This window comes from Sapajus apella, unplaced genomic scaffold (genome assembly GCF_009761245.1).
Source record: "Sapajus apella isolate SASKATOON/1434 unplaced genomic scaffold, GSC_monkey_1.0 scaffold4, whole genome shotgun sequence".
NCBI lineage: Eukaryota > Metazoa > Chordata > Mammalia > Primates > Cebidae > Sapajus > Sapajus apella.
This window is the reverse complement of record NW_022436944.1, coordinates 11,681,040-11,693,202: the sequence shown is the minus strand read 5'-3', so window position 1 is coordinate 11,693,202 and position 12,163 is coordinate 11,681,040. Positions and strand designations below refer to the sequence as shown.

Genomic DNA, 12,163 nt, shown 5'->3' with positions numbered 1-12,163 from the left:
TTTGAAGCATCTTGGGCAAGGTCTTAAAATTTGTCTTTACCGCAGATGAATGAGTGTCTTGACAGTAAAGGTAAAGGGTTCGTAATTTTCCCTGAAGGCAGTAAGGGATTAATAAAATAGGTAATCAGGAGAATGATATCACAAAAGCAGTGTTTTGGAACAATTAATCTGTTAGTAATGGATAGAGGTGTTTCAAACATCAAGACACTGGAGCCAGGTAGCCATTTAGAAAATATATTTGCCAGTTTCCCAATCCCAAGACTAACCATAAGAAGATGAAGTAGGGAAGGGAACTCACATTTTTAAAGTCCTAAGTGTGCTAGACACTTTATATGAATTATTTCTATCTGTTCTCACAATGACCATGAAAAGCAGGTGTAATTATCCCATCTTATGAAGGAGAGAACTAAGGCCCACAAAGTATCATGCCTGGTGCTACATACCTAGTAAATGGAAGAGAGTAAAGCAAATCTGGTGCTCATGCTTTACGCACTGTGTCTATTTAGCCTTCTCCGTGGCCCAGTGGGAAGGCTGAGATAGAATCAGGGTTGAGATAGCTACCCAAGACCAGGGGGGTGAACATCTGTCTGACTAAACACGGAAGAAAAGGAAGTCAGAAAGCGCTCTGAACCACCTGTGCTTGGGAGTCTTTAATGATGGGAGCATACTACAGACTAGGGAAATCTGGAGAGAAGCTAGTGTTGAAAGAGAAGATAACAAGTCATCACATTAATTTTATAGCAGTATGCAACAGATAAAAATTTTAAAATCAGATAAAATTTAAAATAATGATATATTTTTATTTTCTTTCCTGAGAACTACCTATTCATAGATTCTGGAAATTTTCTATTACATTATTGGAATTTTTCTTGATAATTTTACAGCAGATTTTATACAGTACAGATATTATATTCTATAGTCAATTTTTTCTAATGCATAATTTATTGACTTTTTATGGTAAATTTTAACATGCAAACTTTTTTATTTAGGTATAATCAATAATTATCTTTTATTGTTTATGGGGAGTCTTATTAAAGTAGTCCCATTCCTAGATAGTATATAAAGTATCCTGGGTTTTGTTTCCCAACTGAGTCACTAATACATATAGAATATAGAATTTATTTTTATTTTATTTAAAAAATGTAGTCAGCTATTTGAAATTTTTTGTTTTTAATTTTTGTGGGCACATAGTAGGGGTATATATTTATAGGATACATGAGATATTGTGATATCAGCATACAATGTATAATAATCACATCAGGATAAACAGGGTGTCCTGCCTCAAGCATTTATCCTTTCTTTGTATTACATACAATTCAATTATACTCTTTTAGTTATTTTTAAATGTAAATAATGTGTGTAATAAATTACATAATATATGTAATAATGTACATATGTATGTAATAAATTATTGTTGACAGTGCTTACCCTGTTGTGTTATCAAATACTAGCTTTTATTAATCCTATCTAACTATATATTTGTACCCATTAACCATACTCACTTTCCATCCCCCCCACAACCCTGCCATCATCCTTCCCAAACTCTGGTAACCACAATTCTATTCTCTATTGCCAGGAGTTCAATTGTTTTCATTGTTTTTAGTTTCTGCAAATAAGTGAGAACATGCAAAATTTGTCTTTCTCTGCCTGGCTTATTTCATTTAACATAATGACCTCCAGTTTCATCCATGTTGTTGTAAATGACTGTATCTCATTCTTTTTATGGCTGAATAGTACTCTATTGTATATATGTAGCCCATTTTTTTTATCCATTCATTTTTTGTTGATGGACACTTGGGTTACTTTCAAATCTTGGCTATTGTGAATAATGCTGCAATAAGCATAGGTGTATAGATATCTCTTTAATATACTGATTTCCTTTCTTTCTGTATTATAACTAGCAGTGAGATTCCTGGATCTTATAGTTCTACTTCTAGTTTTTTGAGAAACCTCCAAACTGTTCTCCATAGTGATTATACTAATTTACATTACCACCAACAGAAAAGAGTTCCCTTTTCTCCATATCCTTGCCAGAATTTCTATTGACTGTCATTTGGATAAAAACCACTTTAACTGAGGTGAGATTATATAGTTTTGATTTGTATTTCTCTGATGATCAGTGATATTGAGCACCTTTCCATCTACCTGTTTGCCATTTGAATGTCTTCTTTTGAGAAGTGTCTATTCAGATCTTTTGCCCTTTTTAAAATCAGGTTATTACATTTTTTTTCCTATAGTGTTGTTTGAGCTGCTTATGTATTCTGGTTATTAATCCCTTGTCAGATGGATAATTTGCAAATATTTTCTCCCATTCTGTGGGTAGTCTCTTCACTTTGCTGATTGTTTCCTTTTTGGTGCAGAAGGTCTTTAACTTGATGTGATCCCGTTTGTCATTTTTGCTTTTGCTGCTTGTGCTTGTGGAGTATTATTCAAGAAACCTTTGCCTCATCCAATGTCCTGGAGGGTTTCCCTGATGTTTTCTTTTAGTAGTTTCATAGTTTGAGGTCTTAGATTTAAGTATTTAATCCATTGTGATGTGATGTTTGTATATGGTAAGATATAGGGATCTAGTTTCATCCATCTGAATACGGATATCCTGTTTTCCCAAGAGCCTTTACTGAAGAGACTGTCCTCCCCCAACCTATGTTCTTGGCGCTTTTATCAAAAATGAGTTTACTATAAGTGCATGAAATTGTTTCTGTGTTTTCTGTGCTGTTCCTTTGGTCTCTGAGTCTGTTTTTATGTCAGTAGCCATGTTGTTTTGTTTACTATAGCTCTGTAGTATAACTTCAAATCAGGTAATGTGATATCTCCAGTTTTGTTATTTTTGTTCAGTATAATTTTGACTGTTCTGGGTCTTTTGTGATTCTATCTAAATTTTAAGATCATTTTTGCTATTTTGATGAAGAATGAGATTGGTATTTGATAGTGATTGTATTGCATCTGTAGATTGCTTTTGGGTAGTATGGGCATTTTAACAATACTGATTCTTCCAATATATGAAAATGATATATCTTTCCATTTTTTTGTGTGTCATCTTCCATTTCTTTTATCAGTGTTTTCATTGTGGAGCTCTTTTACTTCTTTGGTTCAGTTTATTCCTAGGTATTTTATTTCATTTGCAGCTATTGTAAATAGGATGATTTTCTCGATTTCTTTTTCAGATTGTTCACTGTTGTCACCTAGAAATGCTACTCATTTTTGTGTATTGACTCTGTATCCTGCAACTTTACTGAATTTGTTTATCAGTTCTAATAGTTTTTGTGGAGTCTTTAGGTTTTTCTAAATATAAGATTATATCATCTGCAAACAAGGATAATTTGACTTCTTTCTTTCCAATTTGGATGCCTTTTATTTTCTTATCTTCTCTGATTGCTCTAGCTAAGATTTTCAGCACTATATTGAATAATGGTGGTAAAATTGGGCATCCTTGTTGTGTTCCAGGCTTAGAGGAAAGACTTTTAGTTTTTCCCTCTTCAGTATGATATAAGGCTTTTATTATGTTGAGATATGTTCATTCTATGCCCAGTGTTTTGAGGGTTCTGAGCATGATGCGATATTGAGTTATATCAAATGCTTTTTCAGAATCAGTTGAAATGATCATATGGTTTTTGTCCTTCATTCTGCTGATATAATGTATCACACTGATTTGCTTATGTTGGACTGTCCTTGCTGCTTCTCTTTTATTATTGATCTGTTCAGGTTTTGGATTTCTTCACTGATCAATCTTGGTAGATTGTATGTATCTAGGAATGTATTCACTTCTTCCATGTTTTCCAATTTATTGGCATATAGTTGCTCATAGTGGCTTCTAATGATCCTTTGAATTTCTGTAGTATCAGTTGTAATGTCTCCTTTTTCATGTCTGATTGTATTTATTTGTGTCTTCTCTTTATTTTTTTCTTTGTTAATTGGGTTAAATGTTTGTTAATTTTGTTTACTTTTTCAAGAGACCAGCTTTTCATTTTGTTGATGTTTTGTATTTTTTTCTTTTTTGTCTCAATTTCATTTACTTTTACTCTGATTTTTATTTCTTCTAATTTTGGACTTGGTTTTCTCTTGCTTTCTTTAAGATGCATTGTCATATTGATTTGAAACTGTCTACTTTTTTGATGTAGGTGCTTATTGCTATAAACTTTCTTCTTGGTACTGCCTTTGTTGGATCCCATAAGTTTTGCTATTTTGTGTTTCCATTTTAATTTGTTTCAAGAAATTTTAAAATTTACTTATTTATTTCTTCATTGATCCACTGGCCATTCAGGAACATACTATTTAATTTCCACATTTGTATGGTTTCCAAAATTCTTCTTGTTCTTGATTTCTAGTTTTATTCCATTTTGATCAGAGAAGATATTTGATATTATTTCAATTGTTTTGAATGTTTAAGACATGTTTTGAGCCTAACATGGTGTATCCTTGAAAATGATTCATGTGCTGAGAAGAATGTGTGTTCTGTAACCATTGGATGAAATGTTTGTTAAATTTCTTTTAGGTTCATTTATTCTATGCTTCAAATTAACTTTGAGGTTTCTTTGTTGAGTTTCTATCTGGGAGACTTGTGCTATGCTGAAAGTGGAATGTTGAAGTCTCCAGCTGTTATTGTACTGGAGTCTATCTTCCTTTTAACTCTAGTAATATTTGCTTTATATATGTGGGTGCTCCAGACTTGGGTGCATGTATATTTACAGTTATTACAACCTTATGCTGAATCAACCCCTTTATCATTATGTGGTGATTTCTTTGCCTCTTTTTATAGTTTTCGTTTTGAAATCTATTTTGTAGGATATAAATATAGCTTTTTATGCTTTTTTTTTCCCATCCCTTTACTTTTGGTTTATTGTGTCTTTATAGGTGAAGTGTGTTCCTTGTAGGCAACAAATCATGGGATCTTATTTTTTAATTCATTTAGTTATTCTGTCTTTCAATAGAGAGTTTGATCTGTTTATATTCAGTGTTATTATTGATACATAAGGACTTACTCTGCCACTTTTTTGTCTTGGGTCTTCTGTCTCTTGTTTCCTTCCTTTTGGTGAAGGTGATTTCCTCAGATAGTATGTTAATTTCTTTTTATTTTTTGTGTGTCTGTTGTATGTTTCTTGGTTTGAGGTTTACCATGAAGCTTGTAAATAATATAACCCATTATTTTAAGCTGATGACAAGTTAACACTGATTGCATAAATACAAAGGAAGGAGAAAATGAATAAAAACTGTACACTTTACATCCCTCTGCTTTTAAAATGTTCATTGTTTCTATTTGTATCTCATTGTACTATGTATTGAAATACATTGGCTATGTATTGAAAAGTTATTGTAGTTTTTTGTAATTTTTTTTTTTTTGAGATGGAGTCTCTTTCTGTCACCAAGCTGGAGTGCAGTGGCATGATCTTGGCACACTGCAGCCTCTGCCTCCCAGTTTCAAGTGATTCTCCTGCCTCAGCCTCCTGAGTAGTTTGGACTACAGGTATGCGCCACCACACCCAGCTAATTTTTGTATTTTTAGTAGAGACAGGGTTTCATCATGTTGGCCAGGATGGTCTCGATCTCTTGACCTTGTGATCCACTTGCCTTGGCCTCCCAAAGTGCTGGGATTATACTCTTGATTATAGTCTTGATTATAGTTATTTTTTAATTTGTTCTTTTCATCTTTCTATTCAGGATATAAGTCATTTACACACCAAAATTACTGTTATAATATTCTGTATTTTTCTGTATAGTTACTAGTGCCAGCAAGTTTTGTACCTTCAGATGATTTTTTACTGCTCTTTAATCACCTTTTTTCAGATAAAGTAACTCCCTTTAGCATTTCTTGTAGGACAGGTCTGGTGTTGATGAAGCCCTTCAACTTTTGTTTGTCTGTGAAAGTCTTTATTTTTCCTTTATGTTTGGGGAACATTTTTGCTGGATATACTATTCTAAGATATTTTTCTTCCTTCAAAACTTTAAATATGTCATTCCACTCTTTTCTGAACTGTAAGATTTCCACTGAGAAGTTGCTGCCGGATATATTGGAACTCCTTTGTTTTGTATTTTATTTCTTTTCTCTTGCTGCTTTTCCAATCCTCTCTTTATCCTTGGCCTTTGTAAGGTTGATTATTAAATTACTTGAGGTAGTCTTCTTTGGATTAAATCTGCTTGGTGTTCTGTAACCTTCTTGTGCTTGGATATTAAAAACTTTCTTTAGGTTTGGGGTGTTCTATGTAATTATCCCTTTGGATAAACTTTCTACCTTATCTCTCTTTCTACTTCCTTTATAAGACCAATAAGTCTTAGATTTGCCCTTTTGAGGCTTTTTTTCTAGATATAATAGGTATGCTTCATTGTTTTTTATTACTTTTTTCTTTGGTCTTCTGTGACCATGCATTTTCAAATAGCCTGCCTTTGCATTTGTTAATTCTTTCTTCTGTTTGATCAGTTCTGCTGTTAGTAGACTCTGATGAATTCTTTAGTATGTCAATTGCATTTTTTAACTCAAGAATTTCCACTTGATTCCCTTTAGTTATTTCTGTCTCTTTGTTAAATTTTATCAGATAGAATACTGAATTCTTTGTTATCTTGGATTCTATTGAGCTGCCTCAAAACAGCTTTTTTGAATTCTCTGTCTGAAAGGTCACATATCTCTGTTTTTCCAGGATTGATCTCTGATGCTTTATTTAGTTCATTTGGTGAGGTTATGTTTTCCTGGATGATCTTGATTTTTTTTGGTGTCTGGGCGTTGAGGAATTAGGTATTTATTGTAGTCTTCACGGTGTGGGCTTGTTTGTATCCATATTTCTTAGGAAGACTTTCTAAGTATTTGAAGAGACTTGGGTATTATGATCTAAGTCTTTGGTCATTGCAACCATATCTGCTTTAGAGGGCACCACATGCCCAGTTATTTTGTGGCTCTTGCAGACTTGTAGATATACCACCTTGGTGGAGTTGGGTAAGATCCAGAATAATTCCTGGGATTGCCTGACAGAGACTCTTGTTCTCTTTCCTTACCTTCCTCCAAACAATGTTTCTGTCTGTGCTAAGCTTCCTGGAACTTGGGTAGGGGGTAATATAAGCTCCTCTGTGGCCACCACCACTGGAACTGTGCTGGGTCAGACCCAAAGCCACCATAGCACTGCACTTGGGTCTTGCTCAAGGCCTGCAGTGACCACTGCCTGGCTACTGCTGATGTTCTTCTCAGTCACCAACACTGGAAATGTACTACATCATACCTGAAACCAGCATAGCTCTGAGTCTCACCCAAGGCCTATGTCAAGTACTGTGTGGTTACCACTGTATTGCTTCCACTGCTGACTATTCAGTTCTTAGTTAGCAGGTGAAGAATTCTGCCAGAAATGGCTCCTTGCCTTCAAGACACCATGTTCCCTTCTGGCCCAGAGTTGTTGTCCAGGAGCTGGAGCCTGAAAAGGGGATCTTGGGAGTCTGCCTGATGCCTTATTCCACTGTGGCTGAGCTGCAGTCAAAATTGCAAGACAAAATCCTTTTTAGTCTCCCCTCTCGTCTCCTCTTTCCTCTCCTCTCTCCCCTCCTCTCCTCTCCCCTCCCCTCCTCCCCTCTCCCCTCCCCTCCCCTCCCCTCCCCTCCCCTCCACTCCACTCCCCTCCCTTCTTCTCCCCACTTCCCTTCCTCTCCCCTCCTTCCCTCTCCTCCCCTCCCCTTCTCCCCTCCCTCATCCCCTCCCCTCCCCTCCCTTCTAGGACAGTAAAGGAATCTCTTCCAGAGCTGTGGAGTTGGGGTAGGGGTAATGCAAGCACTTCCTTGGATGCCCCAGCTGTTGTCTCACTAGGTCACACACACCCCAAGTCCACTGGCTGCAAGTCCAGCACAGCACCAGGACTTGCCCAGGAATTGCAGTTTTGCAGCCCAGACTGCCTTTTGAGTTTACTTAGAACCTCAGAGCACTTTAGCCAGTAGTGGTGGAGCCTGCTGGAACTCAGGTACCTGTCACTGGGATGGACAGTTTGCCTCTGGCTAGGGCTGGTCTAAATACTCCCTCTGTGAACACGGTCTGAATTCTGTCCCGGGTTGCTTTCTGCTGTGACAGAGCAGCACTAAGTTGCAATGAAAAATCCTACAATCACTGCAGTCTCCCTCCCCAAAAGACACTGATTCTCTCTCTGTGCCACACGTCTGCTGCCAAGGGATACGGGGAGGGGTAGCATTGGAAACTCAAGACTGCCTTTCCTACCCTCTTCAGTGCTTCTTTCCTCAACAGGATGTTAAAACCAAGTATTATGATCGCTGATCTGATTTTTGGTTCTTATGAAGGTGCCTTTTGTGTGTGGATAGGTGTACAATTTGTTGTTCCTGCAGGGGGGATGATTGCTGAAGGCTTCTCTTTGGCTATCTTGTTCCCCTTAGAACTTATCTTTAATATGGTGTGAGATACAGGATCCATATTTACTTTTTTCCAATTGTATCAGTATTATGTATTAAATAATTTATCCTTTTCTCACTACATAGAACTACTATCTGTTATATGTTAAAATTTTATATATACAGATGCTCCTTTCCTTACAGTGGACTTATGTCCCAATAAACCCATCCTAACTTGAAAATATTATAAATAAAGAATGCATTTAATGCTGGCAACACAGCAGACGATCCCCACCTTACCATGATTCGACTTAAAAATTTTTGACTTTACTGCAGTATTAAAGCAATATGTATTCAGTAGAAACAAGAACCCCATCACAATTGGTAAGGAGCCTCTCAACTTATGATGGGGTTATATCCTGACAAACCCATCATAAAGTCAAAAAATCATGTTGAACCTGAAGTCAGGAACTGTCTGTACTAGCAGCTATTACTTTATTCCCTCTTCTATTCCACTAATTTGTTTGATACACCATTAATATTACATTGATTTGAATATAATATCTTATTAGCATATTTTTTAGGCTAAGCTTTTTCTCTCTCCACTGTTCTTACTTTTTAAATACATATTTTCAGGCAGTTATTTTTTCATTTTAACTTTAAAATAATTTTATTTACCTCTAATCCACAGGCTCCAAGAAGTACCCAGTAAAAGTTTTCTTTCTCTACTCATTACACCTTTCTTACATATTCACAGGAAATTATTCTTCCATGTAAACTTTAAGATAATTTCATTCACTTCTAATGCCAACAAGGACTCTAATTCAAATTGCATTATATTTATGGAATAATTTTTAAAGAATTGAAAATTTTAGTAATATTGTCTTTTTAATATTATGTCTTTTCATTCAAAAATATATGTTGTTTCATTTTTTAATGCTATTATGTTTTTTAATATGTAATAGTTTTTATTTAAATGTTTCTTTGCCATTCTTGTTAAATTTGTTACTGTCAGTTTTACCTCTACCCTGACTAGACTGTTTTTCCCATTTCAATTTTTGTTGATAGACAAAAGCTATTTATTTTTATGTTTTTGTTTTATATCATCCACTTCACAATAGTTTAATATTAATTCTACGGTAGACATTTTTTATTAGTGACTCTTGTGCCTACACTCTGCCAAAAGAGTTCATCTAGTTTTTTCCAGTGTTTATGTCTGTTGTTTTACTTTTTGTCTTGTTCATATCTTATTAAATTCATTTGAATCTTTGACACTCTGTTAAATAATAATGCTGACAGTGAATGTTTAATCTGTCATTGATGGGCACGTAGATTGCATTTGCATGCATATGTCTTTGTGGAAAAATTCTTTATATTCCTCTGTGTATTGCCCAATTATGGGCTTACAGGGTTGAATGGTAGCTCTGCTTTTAGCTCTTTGAGAAATCGCCATATGGCTTTCCACAGTGTTGAACTAATTTACACTTCTAGCAACAGGGCATAAGGGTTTCCTTTTCTCTGCAACCTCGCCAGCATCTGTTATTTTTTGACTTTTTAATAATAGCAGTTCTGACTGGTGTAAGGTGATATCTCAGTGGTGCTTTTATTTGCGTTTCTCTAATGATCAGTGATACCGAGCTTTTCTTCCTATGCTTGTTGGCCACATGTATGTCTTCTTTTGAGAAGTGTCTGTTCATGTCTTTTGTTCACTTTTTAATAGGCTTGTTTGGGTTTTTTCTTGTAAATTTAATGTCCTTATAGAGGCTTGATATTAAACCTTTGTCAGATGCATAGTTTTCAAATTTTGTCTCCCATTCCGTAGGTTGTCGATTTACCCTGTTGATAGTTTATTTTGGTGTGCAGAAGTTCTTAAGTTTAATTAGATCCCATTTGCCAGTTTTTGCTTTTGTTGCAATTGCTTATGGTGTCTTTGTCATAAAATCTTTGCCCATTCCTGTGTCCAGAATGGTAATTGCCTGGGTTGTCTTCCAGGGTTTTTATAGTTTTGGGTTTTACATTTAAGTCTTTAATATGTGTTGAGTTGATTCCTGTATATGGTAAAAGGAAGGGGTCTAGTTTCAATCTTCTGCATATGGCTAGCTAGTTATCCCAGCACCATTTATTGAATAAGGAGTGTTTTCCCCATTGCTTGTTTTTGTCAGCTTTATCAAAGATCAGTTGGTTGTAGGTGAGCAGCTTTATTTCTGGGCTCTCTATTCTTGTCCATTGGTCTATGTGTCTGTTTTCATATCAATACCATGCTGTTCTTTTGGCTTACATATGTACTAGCTGTGTTATTTTGGATAAGTTACTTCTCTTATCCTTAGTTTCTTTATTTACAAAATGGGTATAATAACAGTCCCTACCTTCTAGAGTTTCTGCATGGATTTTCCAGGAATTCTCAAGTAGATAATTGTATTTTACTTCATATTTTAAAGGAACATTTAATAAGATTAAGACTTGATCATATACTCAGCACAAAGAACAGCTGTTTGTTTCAATTTATTAACATTTAGTTAAAAATTGCTACATACATTTTTATAATAGAAATAGGCTATATTTCTTTCTTTTAATATCTGTCAGATTGTGGTTGCAGGTCACTGTGGCCTTGAGAATGAGTTGAGAAATATACCTTAGTTTTGATTCTTTCAAAAACATTGTATAAAATTAAGATCCTCTGTTTCTTGAAAGTTTGGTAGAATTTGCTTGGAAAACCACCTGGCTATATCTTTGTGGTAAGATACTGCTTCAATTTATTTAATTGTTATAAAACTTTTTGATTTTGTTGAGTCAATCTTAGTAAAATATATTTTTGTAATAATATGTCCATTTTATCCAAGATTTCAAAGTTGTTGGCATGAGGTTGTTCAGAGCATTATTTTCTTAGTGTTTCTTACTCTTTATTTGTAGTTATTACCCGTTTTTCATTTCTTTTTTTTTTTTTTTTTGAGATGGAGTTTCACTCATGTTACCCAGGCTGGAGTGCAATGGCGCGATCTCGGCTCACCGCAACCTCCGCCTCCTGGATTCAGGCAATTCTCCTGCCTCAGCCTCCTGAGTAGCTGGGATTACAGGCACGCACCACCATGCCCAGCTAACGTTTTTGTATTTTTAGTAGAGACGGGGTTTCACCGTGTTGACCAGGATGGTCTCGATCTCTTGACCTCGTGATCCACCCGCCTCGGCCTCCCAAAGTGCTGGGATTACAGGCTTGAGCCACCGTGCCCGGCCTTTCATTTCTTATATTGTTTTGGTTACTATAGCCTTGTAGTATAGTTTGAAGTTGGGTAATGTGATGCCTCCAGCTTTGTTCTTTTTGCTCAGAATTTTCTTGGCTATTCTGACTCTTTTTTGATTCCATTTGAATTTTTAAATATTTTTTTCTAGTTCTGTGAAGAATGTCGTTGGTAGTTTAATAGGAATAATATTGAATCCGTAAATTGCTTTGGGCAGTATGGCCATTTTAATGATACAAATTCTTCCTATCCATGAGCATGGGATGTTTTTCTATTTTTTTTTTTTGTCATCTCTGATTTCTTTGGGCAATTTGTAATTCTCATTGTACAGATCTTTCACCTCCCTAGTTAGCTGTATTCCTAGATGTTTTATTTAGGAAGTGTGTGTGTGTGTGTGTGTGTGTGTGTGTGTGTGTGTATTGTAAATGAGATTGTGTTCCTGATTTGGCTTTTGGCTTGGCTGTTTTTGGTGTATAGGAATGCTAGTGATTGTACATTGACTTTGTATCCTGAAACTTTGCTAAAGTTGTTTATCAGCTAAAGGAACTTTTGGGTCAAGACTAAGGGGTATTCTAGATATAGAAACATGTCATTTGCAAATAGAGATAGTTTGACTTTTT

At 35.4% G+C, this 12,163-nt stretch overlaps 1 protein-coding gene across 1 annotated transcript in view; it reads left to right on the top strand.

Moving 5' to 3' along the window:
* LEKR1 (leucine, glutamate and lysine rich 1) overlaps positions 1-12,163 on the top strand; it is a 205,846-nt gene that overhangs the window by 100,955 nt on the left and 92,728 nt on the right. The gene's annotated exons all lie outside the window — the stretch shown is intronic.